Raw genomic sequence first — 22,225 nt, forward strand, 5'->3', positions numbered from 1 at the left:
ACCAGATGGCAACCACTGTTGTACTCAGCAACGCATGAAGGACACCTCACAACTCAGCTAGCAAGGTAATATCTCTCACCACATTCTTGTGATATCTTTCCTCTCGATCTGCAGACTCTCTTCCCACACTCTGGCCATCTTGTTTCGTGAAGACCTGTCTTGTGTGGAGCTGGTCAGCTTTTGCTGTTGAAAAACACCATTTTTTGATCTTTATCTAGTCCAGAGTGGAGTATCTGTTAGATCAGGCTCTTTTCTCTTAGAAAAGACAAACAATTTCTATTTTGCCAGTGGAGCCCAGGGAGCCATTGTCCCAAAGTTTTGTAAATATGAAACGGAAATTATGGTCCCTGGGGTGATTTGGCAGGAAACTTCACCACTTTTCAAGGGCCTTTCTGTGTGTGAAATGGAAAGAACAATGCTGCCCTGTAGCTCCCTGTTTGCAGTGTACTTAGAAATTCTTGAATACCTGGCACTAGACATGCTGTATTATCTCCTACCTCATCTCCTATGCCTAAAACTGGCGGCCTGGCAAAGGGAATTATTCCAGATTTGTGCTGTCCAGAAAACAGCCTGGCAGGAAGATTGGCAGGTCACGTCTCCCTGCCCAGTGCCATCTCCTGCCCCATTGCTCAGTAACCCACTAGAGATGACGGAACTTGTGCTCTCCATCCTGGGATTAGCAGACAACTCCAAACCAGGAACTGGCAGCCAGTAACTTGCTGCAGGCTGTTCTGGGACCAGCTCTGAGGGCTGCTCACTGCCTATCGCCATCACACTCAATGTTCCCCTCAAAACACCACCACCTCAACAGCTACTGCAGAGAAACCATATGCCATGTCCAATGGTGCCCATTCCACCCACACCTGGGGACCAGCAGGGAGACTGGGTGACACTGGTAGGGCCCAAGGGAGGTCAGTCCTTCTGCAATATTTGCCATACAGGAGAATATCCTGGTTTCTTCATCCTCCCATCTCCAAGCCCATATTGCAATTGAGATGGAGAGGACTTTAGGACACCGATATTTCCTTACTGCCCTACAGCAGGTCCCACTGGAGTTGTTGGGGAAAAAGGGAGGAAAAGTCTGATTCCATTTACCAAATACCTCTTCCCAGCACGGCCGCAAGTCAGAGTCAATTTCCCAGTGTTGCCTCCTGCATATTTTATCTATTAACAAATTTGCATATATTTAAATACAATATAAAGCTGCAGACACCATCAAAAGAGGCTAAAGAGGAAAGGGCAGGAGAAGCTTGTCCTTTTGCTTTAGGCTTATGGAAGACACCATTCTGAGAGCTTGGAGAAGGGGCATTGCCAGGCAGGAGCTGTGCCAGACCCTTGCCTGAAAAAGCACTGCTTGGAGGGACAGAAGGGAGGCATGGGAGGCTTCAGCAGTCGGGTCCAAGCATCCGAGATGCTCAGAGCAGGGACACTGGGCTAGAGCATTTAGTAATCTCAACCCATGGCAGCACCAACTGAGAGAGCAGGATGTCAGCTCCAAACTTGCTACACGGCATCTCTCCAGAGAGAGGAAAAATCCCTTGGATAATGCAAAGGTTTCATGGGAATACCCCGCTGGTGAAAGAGGGCATTCCCCAGGAGGTCTCCGCACAGATACAGGTATGTAACGCAACCCTTTAAACACACATTCAACAAAGAAAAGCACAGTGTTAGATGATTAAATCCCCCATGTACCTGCAGGAAGTGGGGAATATATCCTGCTCGTCAGAGCTGTGAAACATATTCACCTGTTGCAGGAATTAATCCTTTTTTTTTTTTTTCTTTCACTAACAGACAGTGGCAGAGCTGTGCACATGGAAATCCTGTCTGAAATGAATCCCCGATAAAGAGGAAGCCAAGTTAAAAGGTGAGTTTTACTACCTGCCAAGGCTTTAGGTTTTTAAAGGGTCTCTTGTAGAATTACTGTATTAGCAGCCTATTATGGGTGAGGATATCAAACTGCTATGCACAGCAAGAAAAAGCACGGAAGTTTTGAGATGGGAAAGAAACACATGGAAAAATGAGGCAGAAGAGGGCAAGACGGGGGAGAGAGGAGAAGCAATGATGTGCACAGGGGAGGGGAGGCTAATAAACGATGGAGGAGATAGTGGAAGGGGGGTGAAGAAAAGAGCAATGAGCAGTAGGGTAAGGAGAAAAGAGAAAGATAAAAAGAGGAGGAGAAAGGGAAAGAAGAGATAAATGAGGGCAAAGACCAACTCATCATTTCGCAATTCCACCCCGGTGGAGAGGAAAATTGATGTCTGGAGCGTTTTTTACAGCCAGCCTCCTGGGCATGGGACAAAAGACAAGTTATTACCCAACCCCAGGTCAGGCCTGTAGCCTGCCAACTACTTAGACACATTCAGAGAGCCCACGAGAGCTGTAAATCAAGGGGGCCAAAGAGATCACAGAGAGGCTGGGACCAGGCACAGAGCAGCAGCGAGCTCAGAAAATGCAATATAATCACAGGAGAGGAGCGAGCCCAGGAGCGACACGGGCTGACGAGGAGTGCCCAGCCCAAAAGGGCTTTGCTCATCTCTCCTTCATGCCATTCCTAAGGACAGCACTCCCCCAGAGTTGCAATTCCCCCTGCTCTTCCTCCTGATTTCTCTTCCTATTGATTTTCGGGCTCTGAATACCATTTATTTTTGCTTGCTTGATTCACTCATTCATTGAATAAAGGCATCATCACTATTATTATTATTATCCCCGTCATCGGGCTCCTCATCACACATTATATTATTTGCATTGCAGAGCTGGAAGATTTCAGGTTGAGGCAGGAAATTTGTGCGAGTTGTTATTATTGCAATCAGATGAAGTGAGAATTGGATCAGTGAAGGCTGCCAGAGCGCAGCTCTCCCAGCAGGACACAGAGGCTCTGCCCAATCAGGGGAAGATGCCGTTTTATTGCGTGGGTCCCGCCAGCAATTTCGGACTTGCCTTTGGTGTCCCATCTCTCCATCCCATCCTACCACCCAGCTCCGCTGGCTGCCGGCAGAGAATGGGGAAACGCATCGGTACAGGAGGGCGAGGAATCAGAAAAGACTTGGCGAGATTGCACATTTTCTGCCTTGCTGATGGTATTTATTAGACAACAGAAAAATAGCTATTTTACCATCTGCCTTGTAAAAAAAAAAAAAAAAAAAAAGTCCTCATTAAATTAATGGCATGTGCAGCTGCCGAACAGAGTGTTCCTCTCCCTGCCGCCTCCCAAGCAGCCCAGCGCTTGCTGGAGTGGGGAATCGGGCTGCCAAAAGTAGCTGAGGCTAACCCAGGCTCGTGCAACGGGAGAGGATGGATGGATGGACAGACAGCCTCCTGCTCCTCCCAGCCCCGGGGTTCTTGCCGAGGGGCCCTATGAGTGCCCTGTTGCCACACACTTCCTTACTGTGTTATGGAGCAGAGAGCTCGTCCCCTTCCCACGTGCACCCCTACAGGGTCTTGTGAAGGGAACTGGATGAGTCTGCTCAGCAAGCTGCAAATGCCTCATTTTGCCTAAGCAGAGCATGATTCAGACTTCAGGTTGAGGTCAGAGTTGCCCATCGCCCTACGCTGAGCATGGCAGGATTTGGGGGCAAGTCAAGTCCTAATTTCCGTGCCTCCGCCATCTCAATGAACGTGAGCTAGTCAATCCATCCCTATCATCCACTTCTACGTGTCAAAGTTTGATCTGAGTTGGTGCTTGCCCCATGGAAGTGTTCAGCTGAGGTCGCAAAACCAGGAAAGCCTCAAGACTGGCTGACTGCATAGCCCAGAGAAGCTCCTACACGTAAGCCTTCATTTTGGCTGAGAACAGACCAAAAATCATGAACAAATCCTTTCTCAATCCCAGCAAGACAGGAGCACCATACACCAAAGATCCTAGATGATTTTAACGATGTTACCAATCCATTTCTACTTGGCATTGAACAACACTGAAGGGTTTTAAGTGAACCTTTTCTTCTGATATCTGGTGGAACATGAGGAATGTTTGATGGAGGAGTGGTTGCCAACATCCCATATTATGTGTGGCTTTGAGGAGCAGATCCACCAGTTTGCCAAGGTCTCCCAGAGGTACTAGATGCCACAACACACTGCCTTAGCTAATACACTCATTGCCTCACCACCTCATCATGAGTAACACTTGAAAAATGATGTCTAGGACTACTTTAGGTCCAACTGTTCTTCTAAGGAAATAAAGCCCTTTGCTAGATGTCTCAGCACTGGTGATGTCTCATTAAATCTACGTTTAATCCTCACTTGCGTTTTCTGCTGCTAGCCCCTCTGTTAATGCTGGGGAGTTCCCGGTGCCTGCACTGCTCCTCTAAAAGTGCAATCTCTCCTTTGTGGTCCTCTCCTCCTCTTTCTAGGAGGCTTTTCTATGTAGATTTTTCACCTAGATGAGTTTTTACATGTCTTTGGCAGGGAATTTGTTCCCTTCAATTGACTCCTTTAGCAGTCACAAAGCAATTGGGGAAAGCTTGACCTCAGGACACGGGTCTGGCTGCAGAGAAGTTGTTTCCATCATGCCCTTGGAGGAAGCAGGAGATTGCCTCTTGGATTTTAGCACATAAAGTTAAGTTACAGGACCACAGTATGTCGAATCACTTCATGCCAAAATAAATACTGACATAATAAGCCCTAACACCGCCAAAGAAACTATTACAGTCAGTCACAAAAATAATCCACATTGAAGATCGGGGAAAATACCTCTCCTCCCTGGAATAACATGGCTCCAGAGGATCAGTTCCAGTCAAAGATGATAATTTCATGTTTACCCAACAGATGAGGGCAGCTCCAAAAGGCAAACGTTCGTTGCCAAAAAAACTCTGCTTAAGCGAGATTTTGCCACCTCCCATCAAAGACTTGCTTTGAAAAACCAATGAACAAGAACAAAAGGGAAGACCATGAAAGGCAGAGATCAAATCAAAGTCCAGAAGGATGGCGTAGCGCTCTCTTACACCATTGCCTTCAGTCCTATCAATCCTTAATTAGTGGCAGTAAGGGCAGAACGCCAACCTGATTGCTTCACAAGCACAAATTTCCTGGTTCTCAGAGGTTAATGGCAAAATTTCTCCCAGCCTCTGCCTGCGTTGCTGCTGGTCTCAGGGATTTGTAGACACAACCACGTCTGCAAGTCGCTGACTTCATCTGCAACGCCAGTTGGTTGTCTGTGCAGGGTCGTAGGTGTCTTTGCACACGTGGATCCCAACCGCGTGGCGCGTGCACGCTGCCGCGGCCAGTCTTGGTAGTGCCACTGTCTCAGAGAAACCCACGAGACAGGGCCACCAGGCTGCAGAGCTTCCTCGTGGAGGAGCTCACAGGGTTGTCTTAGAAAGCAAGTTAGCCAAAAAGACATGGTAGAGTAGCACAGGGATGGCCACGTTTTTCCTTGAAAAAACATTTGCTTTCTTAGAAAAAAATATCTGGCATCCATTTAAAAAAAAAAAAAAAAGACAAGTTCTTTTAATTAAAACTTGAAGCCTGTCACAGGGAATTTTGATAAAAACATTGACATTTTGCAAAGTCGCCGTTGGACAAATCATAAGCATTGAAAGCTCTGAGACACAGCCACTGTGGAAGCACCTCTGTGCATGTCGGAGCGTTTGGGAAGGACATTCATCTTCCTGCAGTCCGGTGTGTCGGTAATTCTGTGACATTTCTCATGCATTTGTCCTTCCCGTATCCACGTGCGACGTACCTGGCACATGGGGCTGTGGCACGCCTGGGAGAACGCCAAGAGAAGGTCGTGTGGTTGCACATAGTTAGGAAAAAATACAGCGTGCATGTGGCAGTGCTGTGTTTGCATGGCTTTGGAGGCATGCAGGGCTGCAGGGGGAGTTTAGAAAGCAGGTACTTTGTGCCCGTCTGTCTCCCGGTGTTTGCACACACACGGAGATGCGTCGCTTCACGAAGCCCAGGACACACTTTTACAGCTGTCTGGGGTGAGGGTTGCTGGCTGGGACAGCGAGAGGTGAAGCACAGCTCCCAGATTTCAGGTACCTCATTCGTTCTGGGGGGGGTTGCGGAGCCGCAGGTTGATGCAGCGCCCACGATTCTCTCTGACACCTCCAATGGTCAGGTCCTTGCGCAGAGGGATGCTCCCACCTCGTAAGCCAGAAATGCCAGTGCCAAGGCTTTCTCCTACTCATGAACATTTTCACGCGTCACCTCTTGCTCGAGGTCTCAGCTGCAGACAGCAGTCCTTCCGCAGGCCCTGCTCACACAGACACGGACCCACGGCCAGCCCCAGTCATCAATGGAAAAAAATGAGGAGAGACAGTAAGTGAAGGACCTAATCCTCCAGGTCTGCCCTGGGGCTGATGCACAGGTGAGGAGTCGTTGCTTTTTGATACCATGGGTCTCATCTCAGCATCGTTTCCCATTCCCCCCACCCCCACTCCCACGCATATGGGAGCACTCTGTTCACACTAACAAATCTGAGCATCCCCAGATGATTAAAGGAAGAGCTGCCTTTTAAATCGCTCTGATTGGGGTTGATGGCTGTGTGGAGTTGGACACTTGGCTCTAATGATGTGTGAAAATCTCCCTGCTGTGACCAGTCGTTCCCAGCTGTGGAAAATAAGGAGAAAGGCAGAAGGGAAAAAAAAAAGAAAAGAAAAAACCCTCCTCCAGTGAGAGTCCCAGATCAGACAGAGGTTTGTCACTCAGGACAATCCCCCCGGGGCTCCGCTCACTGCCTGCTGTGGCTGGGAGAGGCAGTCCTGCTTCTGTACTGATGGGGATGCGCACGTTTGGCACCAGGGCTCTCTGCTCTGTGGTAGCAGATGAATCAGGGTCCCGCTCCAGCGTGGGTCGGTGTGACCAAAGTGGCCAAGCCGTGTTGGAAGCTCGCTCACAGGCAGGAACGCCTGCAGGTATCATGGTGGGCTCCCATACTGGTGTTGGGGGGGTATTATCTAAGACCGAGGTGCTGCAGGTGTGCACTGGCTGCCATGGCACAGCCGTGCTGCTGGAGCATCACTCAAGGCCACGGCGCCTCTGCATGAGACCCCACGACCAGCTGGATAGGGGATCCAGCCGGGGGGAAGGCAGAGCACGGCCAGCACCCCCAGCCTGAAAGCACAGCACAGCAGCTTCACCACAATTCCCGCAAGCGTGGGAAGAAGGATCTAAGCAAGCATACCACGACATCCCTGACGCACAGGGACCGCTGGTTGACACCTCTTCAGGTTATCCTCCATCACTGCTGCTGACAGGGGACCAGCTGTCAGCCCTCTGCACAAAGGCGATGTGAACCCAGCCAGTGTGTTCGCTGCCTTCTTTCCCCACCACCTTCCCTTGTTGTTAACTTCCTAATGACACCCGAATTTGAAGCAAATATCAGCACGCACAGTCCAATCCTTCCCCTCTGGACAAATTTGCTTTTTAGAGGCTCTCCTTGCTGAGATTTGCCATTCTGCAGCAGAGGGGAACGGTCGTGTGGGCTCCAAACCGAAGGATGCGTTTCCTCACACTGGGATGGGGCTAAACAGAGGCACGGGGGGAGGCCAGGCGCCGGCCGGAGGTGTCCTGAAGCGAGTGACCCTCAATGTGACATTGATGGCTCTTAATTCTTAAGCCTGCTTTGGAAGGATTTCAGCAGATCCTATTTAATCACTGCAGCCTCTTCATCTCCCAGCCTCAGGGTAACGTTACACATTCTCCTCCACCGGTTCTCTCCAAGAACCGGCCACCCTCCTCTTCCTCCACGGGTCCCCAGCCCAAGAAACACCACCAAGCCCTTTGCCTGCCGCACAGCACGGAGCTGCCAAAGCTGTGGCTGCCCTTTGCTTGTTTACTAATGCACAGCTCAAATAGCATTTGCTTAATTTCCCCCGTCCACAGGAGGACTCCGTCTCTCACTAACGAAGGGCACAGCTTCCTGCAGGTGCGCTACCAACTCCCCGCAAGTGGGCTGCGCCATGCATAGCATTAAATATTTAAGCGCTTGTCAAAATGTTGTAACGATTTTTTTGTCTTGTTCCATTAGCTCTGTTTCCAAAGGCCACCACTGGAACTACTGAACATTTATTTCTATTGAATCCAGCTTAGAAGTTATGATCTGAGAAACTGGGAGACAGGACAGTATGTTCTGCGGCACCTGCTTTTCCCCACCACCGCTCAGCTGAGACACATCAGCCTTTGAAATATCATTTTTATTCCTACCTTAGAAAAACTAAAATAAAGAGATTGATTCTTCCGCCTGCTTGATTTGCTTCTGCTGGCTAAATAAAGTACATAAATATCAGTCAGATGGCTTCCCTGTGTAAGTTTTGGGGACGTCGGTTTAAACTCCTCGCGCAGTTTGTGGTACCGGCCGTGTGAGATGGATTTCCTCCCCAGGTGCAAAATAAAAGTGCTATTACATGATTTTCCTGTTGCTAGCAAGGTACGCACACGAATCTTCCTCCCTCGCTGTCTGTGCATGAACAGCATCTTATCACGCTAATACTATGAGCATTAGACAAAACGCTCTGGGGAAAGCCAACGGAGACAGCAGTTTGGAGCGGGGGCAAAGCGTGGGCAGGGGGCTATGGCCCCACAATTGCTTTAGGTTCACGGTATAAGTGAGAAGTGCAGAGCCAGAGGGAGTTGCATGGGGTGGGGGACAACCGCAGCTCCCAGGGAGGTGGGGGAGATGCCAGACGCACCAGCCCTTGGCCACGGCATCCCACGCCAGGGCCACCGCGGGGCTCAGCTCCCCACAAGCGAAACCCCAAGTTTGCAGGGGGGAGCTGGGCTTGCTGCAGGCCAGGGGCTGGGAGGGCTGGTGGTCACCACACTTCCCTGCTTGGGGGGAAACAAAGGGAAAGCGAAAGCGTTCTTAAAGACTTCCCTGCGTTTTAATTCCTCTCTATTTAAAGACATGTGAGAGCCCAAGAGTTCCAGCTGTCTGTGCCTGGATGCTTCACAAAGTTGTAATCCCCACTAGTGACATCATGGGCCGTTGCCATGGGGATTGTCACAAACTCAGTGCTGTAACTTCACCACCACAAGGATGGGCAGCAAGGGAGGCAGTGCTTCCTAAACACCAGTGTCTCCGGTAATTAGCAAACTAGCATGGAAAACGAGGATGAAACACAGGATAGGAACATAAAACCATTTTGAAAGTATGATCTATTGGAAAGTATTCCCTCATGAGAAAGTGCCTCCTTAATGGATCCTGCACTCTTAAATAAACCACGAAAGGCAAAGAATAAAATAGAAATTATAGTGATTTGGTTTATTGGGCATTTCATTGAGTAATTAAGAGGCTAATTAGGAGAAGAAACATTAAAAGGCATTATGCTCAGACCTCATCTTACTCTAAAGGAGCAAGCTATGGAATGTGCAGCATCATCCAATGTTTCCCTGTGCTAACGTGGCATTCCCCGGGGTGAAGGAGGCACACACGGATGTGCCGCAGCACAAGGAGTCATATATAGGATGGGAAGAGGTGAAAAAGCATCTGCCCCGTGGCCTGGCAGGATGCTGGAGCTCTCCCAAGAAATGCAGGGTGGGAATGGCAGGTTGCAGGGAGCAAACCTCACCTTCGCAGCATCTCTTGGCACGTGGTGTCAGGCTTTGATGCTTGTGCATGGTGCGTCTCAGTGGAGGGGAGGCTAAAGGGAAAAACATAAGCCAGCCCCGGCTGCAGAGGAGCTCTGGGGAGAGCTTGCCATGGTGAACCGCGTGCTCATGAAGCACCACAGCTGATGTGTCTTTCCACAGACAAGGAAACCTTGGTGCTGGCCAACACATCCATGAAACAAAGACCTACTCAAGCAACAAAATCTGCAGCTCCTTTCCAACCCCCAGCACATCTCACTCCACCCCATTTACCCACTGGCATGGCCACGCTCCAACACAGACGTCAGGACACCAGGTCCCACCATGGGTTTCCTCTGCAGCTTATGTGCTGGGGACCCCAATGCTCATATAGGGCCATCTCCTAAGAGGCCCCAGGTGCAAGCCAGCCCCAGCAAGAGCAATCTGTCCACTGCAAGTCCCAAATGGTTGCTGTGGGGAGAAAATGCAAGTGCGGCGACGGGGAAATGCAAACTGGAGTGATGGATGCCATGGAAAGAAAGGGCTTCACTGAACGCAGTGAGTCCCACTGGACGTGCGTTTATAAACACCGAGACGATGGATAGGCTAATTCACCTTATTGCCCCAACCCTCTTGCTCAGGAGATAGAACAAGCAACCCAGATAAATGAGAACCCCCAACCTGCAACATGGCAGTTGCCAAGAATTAAGTAGTTCTTAGGTCCTTGCTTGCTCCAGGACCACGTATTTAGGACAGCACATCACCTTACAGGAGAAGGTTGGCTTGTTTTAAACTGGCCTCTGTGTCTGGAAATCCCTTTTTTCTCCCTAGGGAGATGGATGCGATGGCTATAATCCAGTTGCCACGCTGGGCCAGTGCTTCAGGGACATGGGCTTGTTAGGGTTGAGCCCAAAGCGTCAGACAAAAACAGGTTCAGAAAGTCACCAGCCCTCCCTTTCCCTACCCTGGGAACCACTGCTCCCCTCAGCGGGAGCAATTCCTATCCTCTTCAAAGCAAAGTAAAACTGGCTTTTTGGCTTGACGCTGGCCCTTACAGGCACGAGAGCACCTTATTGGGAGACTCAAGCGTTTGGCACAGCCCTAAAAAAACAAGGCTGCTGTTTGAAGTGCATAGATTGAGGCTGGATTAAGAAAGCCCAGGAGGAGCAGCTAGTTCTGCTCCTACACTGAAAAGGCTGCTCAGCAGCCGCAGCCAACGCGGCTTCATCCTGCTCAGCCCTTCGTGCAATCCCTGAGAAGCTCCTACGGCGTTGGGGAAGCAGCAATTTCCTACGCTGTGTTCGACTTGACCCGGGGAGGGGGTAACTGCAGAGCACGTGCTCTGCTTTCCAACGCTGCTGCAGGGAGGAGAGCAGAGCTGCCTCACGCCCGGCTGCAGGAGCACCCAGCGCTGCTCCAACCCCGTTATCATCGAGAGGAATTGGACAAATAACTTCCACAGGAGCAGATTAAGACCAACAGCAAATGCAGAACAAAACACCACTGTTAATCACCTCTGCACGGTCGGGCAGAGCAGATAGAGCCTGCAGAGCCCAGAGCTGCTTGGGTGCAGAGCGGGTCCCAGGCAGACAACTCATCTGTGGCATGAGACAAATTTAGAGAATCACTTCTGAAGTTTCCCTCTTGCAAACACCTTATTCCCCCTCTCTAGTATGGTAACAAGCAGGTTTAGCGCAATGCAAACAGGGAATAGAGGATAAAACAATATACCAGCCCATACCTGAAGGTGCATCCTTCCTTTCTCGCCAAGCAGCGGGGAGGACGTTGCTGTGTCTCGGTAATTTTCCAACATCCTCTGTTGCAGGTAGATTTATGCACTGATCATAGTTGGAGCTGTTAATAAAAAAGTGCAAAGAAAAGGATTTTACTATGAAGGGGTATATTTACTATGTAGGACTGCTTCTGGCTTTGCATTATCACGACTTTCTCTTTTTTCAATTTTTTTTTCTATGATTGACCATGTTTGGGGTTCAAAGCTTTAAAAATAAATAGTGGATCTTCTTTCATCTACTACGCATGAGAGAGTCAGAATCATTACATGGCTTAAATGGATATTTTGAGAGGGACCCTGGACTGAGTAGTTACTACTTTCACTGGGAGCCAGCGGGATGAAGCTAATTTGCAAATAATGTTACATGCTGGTTTTACTTCAACTCGAGGGAAAAGGCTGCAGTGGCTACTTGTCATTCTTTGTGAGAAATTGAACAAAATGGAAATTGAGTTCACTAGTACAAAAAAAAATATATATAAATCTGCAGCAGACTAATTTCTCCCGCACCGGGGGAATGTCCCAGGACTGCTATGAAGCCGTGTCTCAGCACATAGTGCTACCACTCCTGGGCACTGAGGACAAACAGACCGGCCGTCCTTTTCCTGAGAGCAGATTTTTTTAGCTCCGAGAGCTGCGAGCATTTCTCCAGCTCGACTTGAGGCACCTCTTCCTTACACAGTTCAAAAGACAACTTTCCCCTTTAGCAGCACAAATGCCTTTCCCCAGGAGGGGGGAGCTCTGATATCTGCAGCGCTGCATCTTTACAACGAATTGCCTATCGATGACTTTGTGGCTAATATATACAGTGAGAAGCAGAGGAGCTAATATAATGTAATTTTCCATGTTTACTGCATTATTACAGTGGTTGAATCTGCTGATTAGTTCCTATTTTTCTTGCCATCTCTTCCTGAGCATCCCTTTTATTTTTGCCCCGCTTATCTGCATACAGAGTCATTTATCCGTACGGCTGGTGTAACAGCAAGCAGGGCCAAAGCTATCATTTCTCCTCCCTTTCAAATTTAATCTTGCAGACCTCAATCTTTGTGATACCACTATTATTTTGTCCATATCTGATCTAACGGGAACCAGCCATTATTTTTGCCTTAAAAAAAAAAAGAAAAATGGAAAAAACTAATCCAAGCAAAAGATAATGATGGCTGTGGCACTAATGATCCTTGGCATATCTCCTTGCAATGAATCCGGTGCTAAAACAGAGATCGTTTGTTTCCCTTCGCTCTCCATAACTGCAAGACTGACCCCTCATGCACAGGCAGCTCCCCACCAACAAACAACATTGCCCCGATCTCCCAGGGGATGCATTTCACTGCCAACTATCTCAGCAGCCCTTCTTATTGTCCTAATTTATTTACCCAAATTGTGGAAAAACAACTCAAGTGAAGCCGGACGCTCTCCAACAACATGACTGCAACTGGCTTCTTCAGTTTTGTTCCCCTACAAGCTAGGAAAGTCTCTTCCTCCAACAGTTATCAATTGAAAAGGGAAAGGGGAAATTTTCCCACAATACAAACAATACCAGAAAGTTCTCTTCATTGCTGTTCCTTGAAGATCACTGCAAGACATTTTGCCCCCCCAGCTTCCTCAATGCTCCCCACCTCCCAGCTCTGAGCAGACTATCACCCCGGCTGGAGACCACCCGCTAAAGCATCAAGCCAAGCTGTTCTGCACGAGCCAACCACATCAGCCAGCTGGGATTTACTTGGGAGAGGTGAGGAGATGAATTGAGAAATCTCTCTCCTCCCTTCTCCTACACCCCAAATACCCAGAGGTTTTTCAAGCAGCAAATGTGCCCGTCCAACCTCCTCACCACACATCCACAATTTGCACCATCACTCTGTGGTTTCTCCCTACGCCGCACTCTTCACCTCTGCTTGCAGCCCAGAGACTTTCACGTGCCCTCCCCTTCCCCCTAGGAATATTGGGAATAAATCATGGGGCCACATTTGGCTCTTGGTCTGCAAAGCAAATAGAGACTTGGAGCTGCTTCAAAGGCACACGGCACCGGAGGGCACAGGATCCTGCCGGCGCCCCGCACCAGGATTTGCGCGGATGAGACTTGCAGAAATCAAACTGAGTGTCCCCCCCCCCCGTGCACCCTATGCCGAACAGACCTGATTTGGGGAACCCCTGGCTCATGTCAACATGGATCTCCAAGTTGCTCAAGCTGTTGCACTGCAGGAACCTGAGCATTTCTTGGTCTAGATACAACACAGCGTGTATTATATTTATTATTAATGAAAGATTAAACATTATAAAGAGCATTATTAATTTTAAAGCTACTAACAATCATCAGCTGTCCCTCACTTCACCCTGCAAGCCTGAGAGCTATAATGAAAGAGCAAATTCCAGCTCAGAGCATCTTTAACAGAGGCTGCTGCGATCGAGAGCCAGCTCCACAGCTCAGGGCCATGGGCATTTTCCACAACTAGTGAGGAACCTCAAAGGTCTCCTAATGCGAACAATCATAAAAAGCCAGAAATGGCAGAAAAATAACTCTCCATTAGCCTTGTCTTTGGAATGAAGGACTTGTGCCAACCTCCCAGCTCTGCAACAGTAAGTTGTCTTCTCGTGTCCCAGCTTGCACCCATATCATCGCCCCAAAAGCCCAGGTTTGCACAGTGACCTGTGTCACAGCAGTCATTAGACGGTGATAACCCACTTTAGCACCAAGGGATAGTCCACGTTTCCAGAAGTGTTCCTTGCCCTCTTCCTCCTTGGAAAAATGCAGCTCTTTACAGTCTCACAGGAGCGTGCACCAAACAAAAGTCACAACAGACCCTTCACAGATAGGTTTTCACAGGACAGGACCGTCCCTGTGACCAGTCACACTCATCTTGCCTCCCAAAAGCAGCATCTGCTCCCATCAGAGGTGCTCCATCAGCACCAGGAGGGAGCAGGGGCAGGGTCGTTTCTGCCCTGAATCCTCCAGCGTCTCCACAGGGGAAGCTGAATGGGCAGCCACCAATCCCATCGGAAAATCAGCGTGTCAGAAGGGCACGCGTGCAAGTACAAAGCATCATTTGCACGCCAGCAGTAACCTTTTCCTGCCTCTAGCACATCAACATGGGTAGTGAATCACATCTCCTTTGTATTTCACTCGGAGGAACAGGGAGAAAGAGGTATTTTACAGAGGAGAGTCACAAAGAGCCCCTCCTTGGAAAATACGCTATTTTTGGTACTGTGGAAAAGAGAGGAAGGCCCAAGAGACTGAGGGAGCTGCTGAAACCCAGAGAGGAATCTGGCTGAAGAGCCTGGAGCATAATTCAGTTATCGGGGACCAACAACAAGGACCAAGCTCCATGTCTGAAGACTGTACCAGGCTCAGGACCGAGATCTGTGCTTCAGCACACGTCTACCCACTCACCTGCCCACCAACGCTCCCGTGAGCCACGCCAGCGCGAGATGCTGCGGAGCAAGAAGGTGACAAGGAGCACTTTGTTTGCTTATCTAGATCTTTCCTAAGCATGCAAAGACCTGGCTCCTCAGCCGAGTGCTAATTCTCACCCTCTTTCAGCCCAGTTTCTTTCAGCTTTTCTACAAATCCAGAATACATTAGAGCGATCAGCACAATGTTTAGTGAGAAAATCGTATGCTACTTTTCTGCTTGGCATGATTTTGAAATGGTTAAGCTGTTAAGCCCTGAAAGGGAAGTTTTAAGAATACAGTGAGAAAAAAAAAAGAAGCCAAAAATGAAAATAAACCAACAGTGGGAAAATTAGACCATGACATAAAGGAACTGTTTGGATGGATACCTTCTTCCAGGGAAATGGTGCATGCTGGCTGCTGCTCTCCAATGTCAGGATCTCTGCAGTTGTGTAGCACTTGGACTTTCATTATGACAACAGGGAAAATAACAAACTGAAAGTCAACGCTAGCACACAAGAGAGGGAGAAAGTTTTCCTAAGCTGGGATCAAGCCTCTTACGAGCTTCTCTAAACCACAGCCACATTGTCCCTGCAGTTCCCTTTGCCCATCTCTCTCTCCCCCAGCAACAGGGATGCTATCGGGGCAGGAAAGCATTGCTGGATGCACACCCAAGCACTTGTGTAAGGGCTGACAATGGTCCAGGGTGGGAAGAGACCACGACAGGTACCCTGGAAATGCCCACGTATCCACATTTTCCAGATAAACCCTTCCAATGAGAAGCAAATCCTGCCCCAGTCTGCGGCTCACCTTCATGTGACAACCCCAGCGATGCTGGTCCGTCTAAGGATAGTCAGGTTCTGCCTGGGACGGTGAGAGGGACAGAAAGGGCTCCCATCTTCACCCCAAACAAGTTGCTTTGCAGAACGCAGTGATAGCTGTGCAGTCCCCATGTCACTCAGAGATCCCTCCTGAATTATACATTGCTGTGCAAACCGACTCGGTGACTTTACTTACGCAGCCAGTTACTGGACTGAAGGACACAGCTCCAATCACAACCATTTTACATTGATTTTTATCATAAAGTGTGATACAATTCCAGATCAAAAGACCTCCCAGAATCCATACACGTGACAGTGGCCCACTACAGCTGTGACACAAAGCATTAAGGTAATGACAGTGACAGTAGCATTCATAACCTGCTACTTTTATGTCCACCCAACCCAGTGCAGCTGAGAGACAAGGGCTCTTCTCCTCCCACTCCAGCCTCCCCTGGGTCGCTGTGAAGTGTTTGTTATTCAAAGAGATCTTGCAAGAGAGCTCACTCTCTCCTGGGAGGGTTTGGATCAGAGGCATCAGGTTAGGTCACCTACAGAGGTAATGGTGGGAAAAACCTTGTTCCCCAGCACATTCACATCTGTGCACATCTCCGCAGAGGTCAAGCACGCTCCTGATAAGGGCATCTCCTGTCCAGTTCTATACATTGACCCAGCTTCAGATGGGCGTGATAAAGACGACGAATAAGCAGCCAGACACAGCCTGTTCCTCCATCCCCTAAAACTTCTCCAGCTCAGGTCCTCCCCTGCCTTTCTGAAGTGCCAGAGGATCTTGCATTGTGTTCACGTAGTCACAGGAAGAAACCCATGACCCGTACCCCCAAATACCTCTGCTCCCCCAGGAAGGCAGGGACCGGAGCAGCCAGTCCATCAAAACATCTCCCAGGATGGATGTAGGTAAGACTTGCCTAGACAAAGTCAACACCAACCTGATACACCACTGGCAAAAGTCCTGCTTCACGGGGGGAACTGAACTGAGGACTCCCAGAAGTCCCTTGTGCCAGCATTTCCAAGTCCCACTTCGTGATCTCCCCTCCTGGACTCATCTTCCTCCGCAACCTTGAAATTGCAATTCTGCTGAAAAGCTCTCTGTCGCTGTAAGTGGAGAATCTCATATCTGAAGCTTTGACAAAACCCTGGGATTTAGTTTTTATTGCAAAACCAAAGCCCCTTCTGTGCGTGGCCCTTCCCTAACGACAAACAGCATCTCTGTAGCTGTTGATTACTCCTGAATCACAGCACAGTTACAAACAGGTTGCAAGATGGGGTAAAGCACAGAGTGACCTGCAGAGGACTTGGGCTGAGAAAACAGCACAATAAATAATTACTTTATTGTAAGTCAAGGGGCAGCATTTCCACTGATAACATTCTCACAAGGGGGAGAATTTTACTCCACGCTGGCATTTATATTGCGAATTGCTTCCATGGTGCAGTCTCAAGAAGCCCTTGCTCTTCATCGCTCTGGGAGGAAGGCGTTCAGCCATCCCCAGCCTCCACCGAGGACACAGCCTGGCAGGACACAGCCTGGCAGCCTTATCCCAGGGCACTATTTCTACTTCAGGCAGGGGGAATAACTTCCCCCGATAAGGTGGGGAGCAGCACGGTGCTGCTCACAGCCTCCACCGATCACTAGCGCATGTGGGCTTCGAGTCCCGTTTTGCTATTTCAACCTTCCTCCATCCCATTTCCAAGCAAGCTAGCAGAATTCATGGGAGGCTGGAGCTGGATCTTTAGATGTCGTACAGCTCACAGAATAATACCCAAACAAGCACACACCTTCTTCTCTCAAGTATCATGTTATCAAGTGCTGAGTCTCTTTAAAGAAATTACTGTACAAGTGTCCCTACTGCAGCACAGCAAAAAAAAAAAAAAAAAAAGAACAGGGTGAAAATAAATCAGTATCTATGGAGGAGGTCTCCTGCCCATGGACACTTCAGGGTGAATATGGGTATTTCTGCACACCGGCAGCCTGGTGACTCTCAGTGCAATACACGACTTCATAACAAAAGATGCTGAGAAGGTGCCGGAGGAAGAGAGAAAACTGTTTTTCCCTTCCTTTTGATTTACACATGCTTCTGCTGGCACTGGCTCCTGGACATGTATTTCTCCATGCTCAGCTACTGCTGAGCATGATAATATAGAAGCACAGACCCAGGCAGTCGCTGTCTGTGGGCTCCACTGTAGATCAGCAACATGATGAGGAAAAGGCTTATTTGCATTGCCGTCATTCGGTATTTGCAGCAGGACGCCAAGAGCACAGAACGGCCACAGTAAAAAGCATCTGATTTAACCTCCACACCACACCTTCCTGAACGCATTACCCATCGCAGATCTGGTGCCAAACCCTCCCTACCAGCCCTCCGTGCCATCCCATGATGGAAAGGCAATCAAAAGCACCTCTGAACTGCCCAGAGCACGTGGTGAGGGCAAGGTCACAGCACCCAACACTGTCCCCAAGGTGAGGAAAGTTCCTGTGACACCACTCAATCCAGCACAGTCCAAAACAGCCCCTTGGCTCTTCTCAAATGCTTCAAGCGTTCAGCTATGGAGCTAGGAAACACCAGGAGAGCCTGGAAGACAAGCAGTTGCATTATTACGCCTTCATCATCAGGAATGAGAGCACACAACTCAACACGAGTGTCCTCCATTGGCTTCAAGGGCACCAACGCATTGAAATTCCCAGCTGATTCCGGGCTCTCATTTGCACTTTCATCACAGCCATGGCCAAGAGCTCCATGAAGGCTTTCCTAGCAAACCCAGGAGTTCCTCCAGGACTGGCAGCATTGGTTTTCATCTGTGCAGTGCTTTGTGGATGCTGCTGGAGCAGAGCATGGGAGAGTGACGGAGGGATTTTAGCTATTTATGAAGAGTAGTTTACATGCTTTAAATGGAAAGATAGAGGTGGTCTTGCTCAGAACAAGGGCTTCTTTCCTTCAGGTTTTTTCTCCTAAATTGCTTCCCTCACCATTAGTACTTCTTGCCACAGTGAACAACCAGGCAATTCCATCATGTTACCTTGAACATACCATGGCAGACAGCTAATGCTATCGGTCATAAATCATGTCCCTTTCAATCTCCATTATATAGGAAGAGCAAATTTATTATGATGCATGTGTCATTACACACCAATGCCCTTCCATTATCATATAACTGGATACCCCCAAGGTTCATAATTTGCAGTATAATAGTAATTTTTAAAGAACCATTGGTAATCAATAGCACTCAGCATCCCTGTCTGGATCATTTGCAAAACAAATAACACCACCGATCTCAAACAACTTTACAGGAGGGATATTTAATCCTCATGAACCGCATTATATGATGGATAAGCGAGGAATCCTAGACTATGTATCATGTATTTTCCTTGGATTAAATATCCCTTCAATCAGTGTTGCTACCAGCTGTACAATGCTGCCTGTGTTTGCACTAAGTAATGCTGAAGTATTGTCTTACAAACAGACATTAGCTACGTGCCGGGCACCAGAACCACATGGCAGCTCCATGGGGCACGAGGGGGGGGGGGGGCAAGGCGGCGGGCAAAGTTGGGGGCTCAGAGGGCTGCCAGGGTCCCCACAAACAGGGCACTGCTGCGCTGAGGGGTCATAGCAGACGTTTAGCACTACCATGACCGTTGCCCACGGCTCAGCCCCGTGCTCGCACAGCCCAAGCGCCGGGGTCTGAGCCCGGCAGAGGTGATGCTCCCTCCCAGGGTGGGTTTGCTCTGCAGAGCTCACCGCGGCACAGACCTGCCCTCGTTACCAGAATACCCAGCACAGCCTCCACACCAAAAATCAAATCACTGGCAGAAGGAGGTGCTGTTTTCAGCCCCTTGTCAATACAGAGCTTAGGTTTAACCAAGTTACTACCTATAACTCTACAAAAGTGCTAGGTAGCATTATTTAATAAGAGGTTCAGCTGTCTGCCTCATTAGCTAACAGACAGACCTTAAAGACAACAAACAGAGGCTCGATCTACTTATTGCTTTTCCTTTTTCTTCAGCACGTACCGCCAGAGGCTGTGATTGGGAAGGTAACTTTGTCCCGACCGCTCTTGCCCTGGCTGCAGTCAGCCTGTCTCAAGTCCATCCCCATCCCAGGCCGTGACAACCTTTAATGCAGCTTTTACGTATAAAAATTGAGACAGAAGCAGCTGACCCAGCAGGACCCCGTGCAAGCAGTGCATGGAGAGGCACTCAGGGGGACAGAACCGACCCCGGGGGCTGATGCACCCCCATGTGCACCTGCCTGCGCTGCAACCCCCAAGACAAACCAGCCAGCATCCAGCTCAGGGCTCCCTAACAAACATCTCTGAAGTCAGATTAAAGACAGCCACAATGCCTACACTCCAGCAACCTCGCTGTCAGGGAGCCTGAATTACCTGTTGCACGGCTGAGAGGTGGCCAGCACCTGCATCTTTCCTTACAGATGGCTTTCCGAGGCATGAAATCCACATTTAAATTTTTTACACAGGTTTCTGCCTCTTTGGAGCTCTCCGGCAGAGCCGTATCTCGCTACTTGCAGCTGGAGACACCTTTAGCAAAATCTTCAGCTCCTACCGATGTGGAAAAATTCATGCATTTCTCTCCTCGTGTAAGCGTGGGTCTAGCATTCACAGCACTTCCCAGTGATAAGCCCCAAATCACTAATCACTAGAAACCCCGCACTTTGGTAAGGAGAGAGAGTCAGGATAAAAAAAAAAAAAAAAAAACCTACCACCCTTGGACCCTAACTAAACACTTTAGCTGCTGGAGATTACAGAATCCTATTTAGCAATATCAGAGAGCATTTTCCGCAGAGGAAACATCTTCAACATGGCTATAGGAAGCCAGGTAAATTAAATATTTTGGGAGGAAGAAGCCCAAAGAGTTTTGCTTGTTTGGGCTCATTTTTAGAGACAAACGCATTCTAGAAATGGGATTAACTGGGACATCCTGGCACCCCTTCATGCCCAGTGGCACCTCGACTGGGCTGCCCCAAGGAAAATGCCATTAAAGAAAATAAAGCTATTTTTAAAGCTAGAAGGACAAATTCTCCTCCCAGTTACACCAGTGACCTCGTGACTCTGCACAAGGTTGGGAGGCACAGCTCTGATTTGGGGCTATTTTGAGCATCTTCCAGTGTCACCAGGCACCCAGCAGGCAGAAAGCACAGAGGAGCAGGATGAGGCCCTCGCCTCCAGATAGTCAGACCCAGCCTGTTAAGACACCAATAATTTTCACCAACTAGAGGATAAAACAAATACCCTGTTTAAATAAAACACTGAAAACCCTCCAGCCAGCCTGGGGGCTGGAGGAGGCACAGCCGCTTCCCCCCATATAAGCACGGACCCGAGCAGGGCTGGCACCCCTGCTGCCATCCCTGCTCAAGCATCATACATGTGCATGTAGTACAAACTTGTTCAGGGCTCTTCCACAGATGAAATATTTAAATGGTTTATACATTATTATCCCTTTTAATTTAAATAAGATGGAATTGCTATCAACTGACTTGGGCTGACTTGCTTTCCCCACCACTTTTTTTTTTTTTTTTTTAAATCTTCCACCTGCAGTTTCATCAGGCTGTCATCCAGCAAAAATCTTCAGAGCTTCATGAGCACAATCCATGCTGGTAAATGGATGGAGACCTCTAGGAAAGCTCAGATGCTGCACAGTGATGAGGAAGCACCCTTTGCTCTCTCTTGAGTGAGCATCTGGGCTATGGCATGGCTGAAGGGATATCACGTATCAGAAGGGATGCGGAGCCTGGACTTTCCCATCTGCATTTGCCTGGCTGGGATGAGCACCACCTGCCTTGCCACCTGCCCCAACCTGTTTGCGTCACCCTTTTTTGGGAGCGGCTGCTCTCACCCCCAAGGCAGCAGCTGCATTTTAGCTGCTGGTGATACCAGTGAAGCAAGACCTGGGGCAAGCTCTGGAAGACAAGACACAACCAACATGTAATTCTCTGCCAATGTGTTCAGACACAACCCAAAACCTCCAAGAGCGTCAGGCTGGGAGGAACTTCCCAGCTCACGTGGTCCAGGGGAGAGCCTACCACGATACCTGGGCTTTCACCCCACTGCCATGCCCAGCTCCCGAGCATCTCAGGAGGCTGCACACACACACCGGCTCCATTAGCCAACTTGATGGACAATGAACGATCAAAGCAACCAGCAATTCTACGCAAATTCACCCCCATGTTCTCGCCCCGCAGGCCAGGGGACCCAACGCTGCTGCCCGCAGTGCAAGGGGAGAGAGGACACATCTGTGGGGAGGGAGGGAAGATCTCTCCCTTGGACTGCAGAAGCCTAAAGATGGAAAACGCTTACAGCTGTGTACGCATCCATATGCATAAGAGAACAGGCCCTGATCCAGCACACGCTTACGTCAATCTGCCGTCACCAAGATTTAGGAGAACATTTAAAATTAAGCAAAAATTTCCTTGCACTGCAAAACTAAGGACAAAGAAAGGAAATAAGTCTCGTGGTTAGAGCAGAAGCAGGTGTCAGAGGACTTGGTCCCAGCACAGGCTCCAGCACCAACACCGCAGGTAACCCTGGGCATGTCACTTCACCTCCAGGTTTGCCCACTGAAGGCAGCTGCCAGCTCTCCAGGCGTGATTCCCCTTACAACTACAAGGGGCTCTCAGATGGTCACAGAAAACCTGACCAGCTTTGAAGACTATTTCCCATCTGGTCCCCACAGCCGGCTCTTTACACGCTGTTTGCAGAA

General features: G+C 49.1%; 1 long non-coding RNA gene across 1 annotated transcript in view; it reads right to left on the reverse strand.

Moving 5' to 3' along the window:
- LOC142603968 (uncharacterized) overlaps positions 1-22,225 on the reverse strand; it is a 49,762-nt gene that overhangs the window by 14,662 nt on the left and 12,875 nt on the right. Inside the window, exon 2 of the long non-coding RNA XR_012837859.1 lies at positions 11,249-11,361. This is a non-coding gene — a long non-coding RNA (uncharacterized LOC142603968). The remainder of the gene's footprint in view (positions 1-11,248; positions 11,362-22,225) is intronic.

This window comes from Balearica regulorum, chromosome 15, assembly GCF_011004875.1.
Source record: "Balearica regulorum gibbericeps isolate bBalReg1 chromosome 15, bBalReg1.pri, whole genome shotgun sequence".
Taxonomy (NCBI): Eukaryota; Metazoa; Chordata; class Aves; order Gruiformes; family Gruidae; genus Balearica; species Balearica regulorum.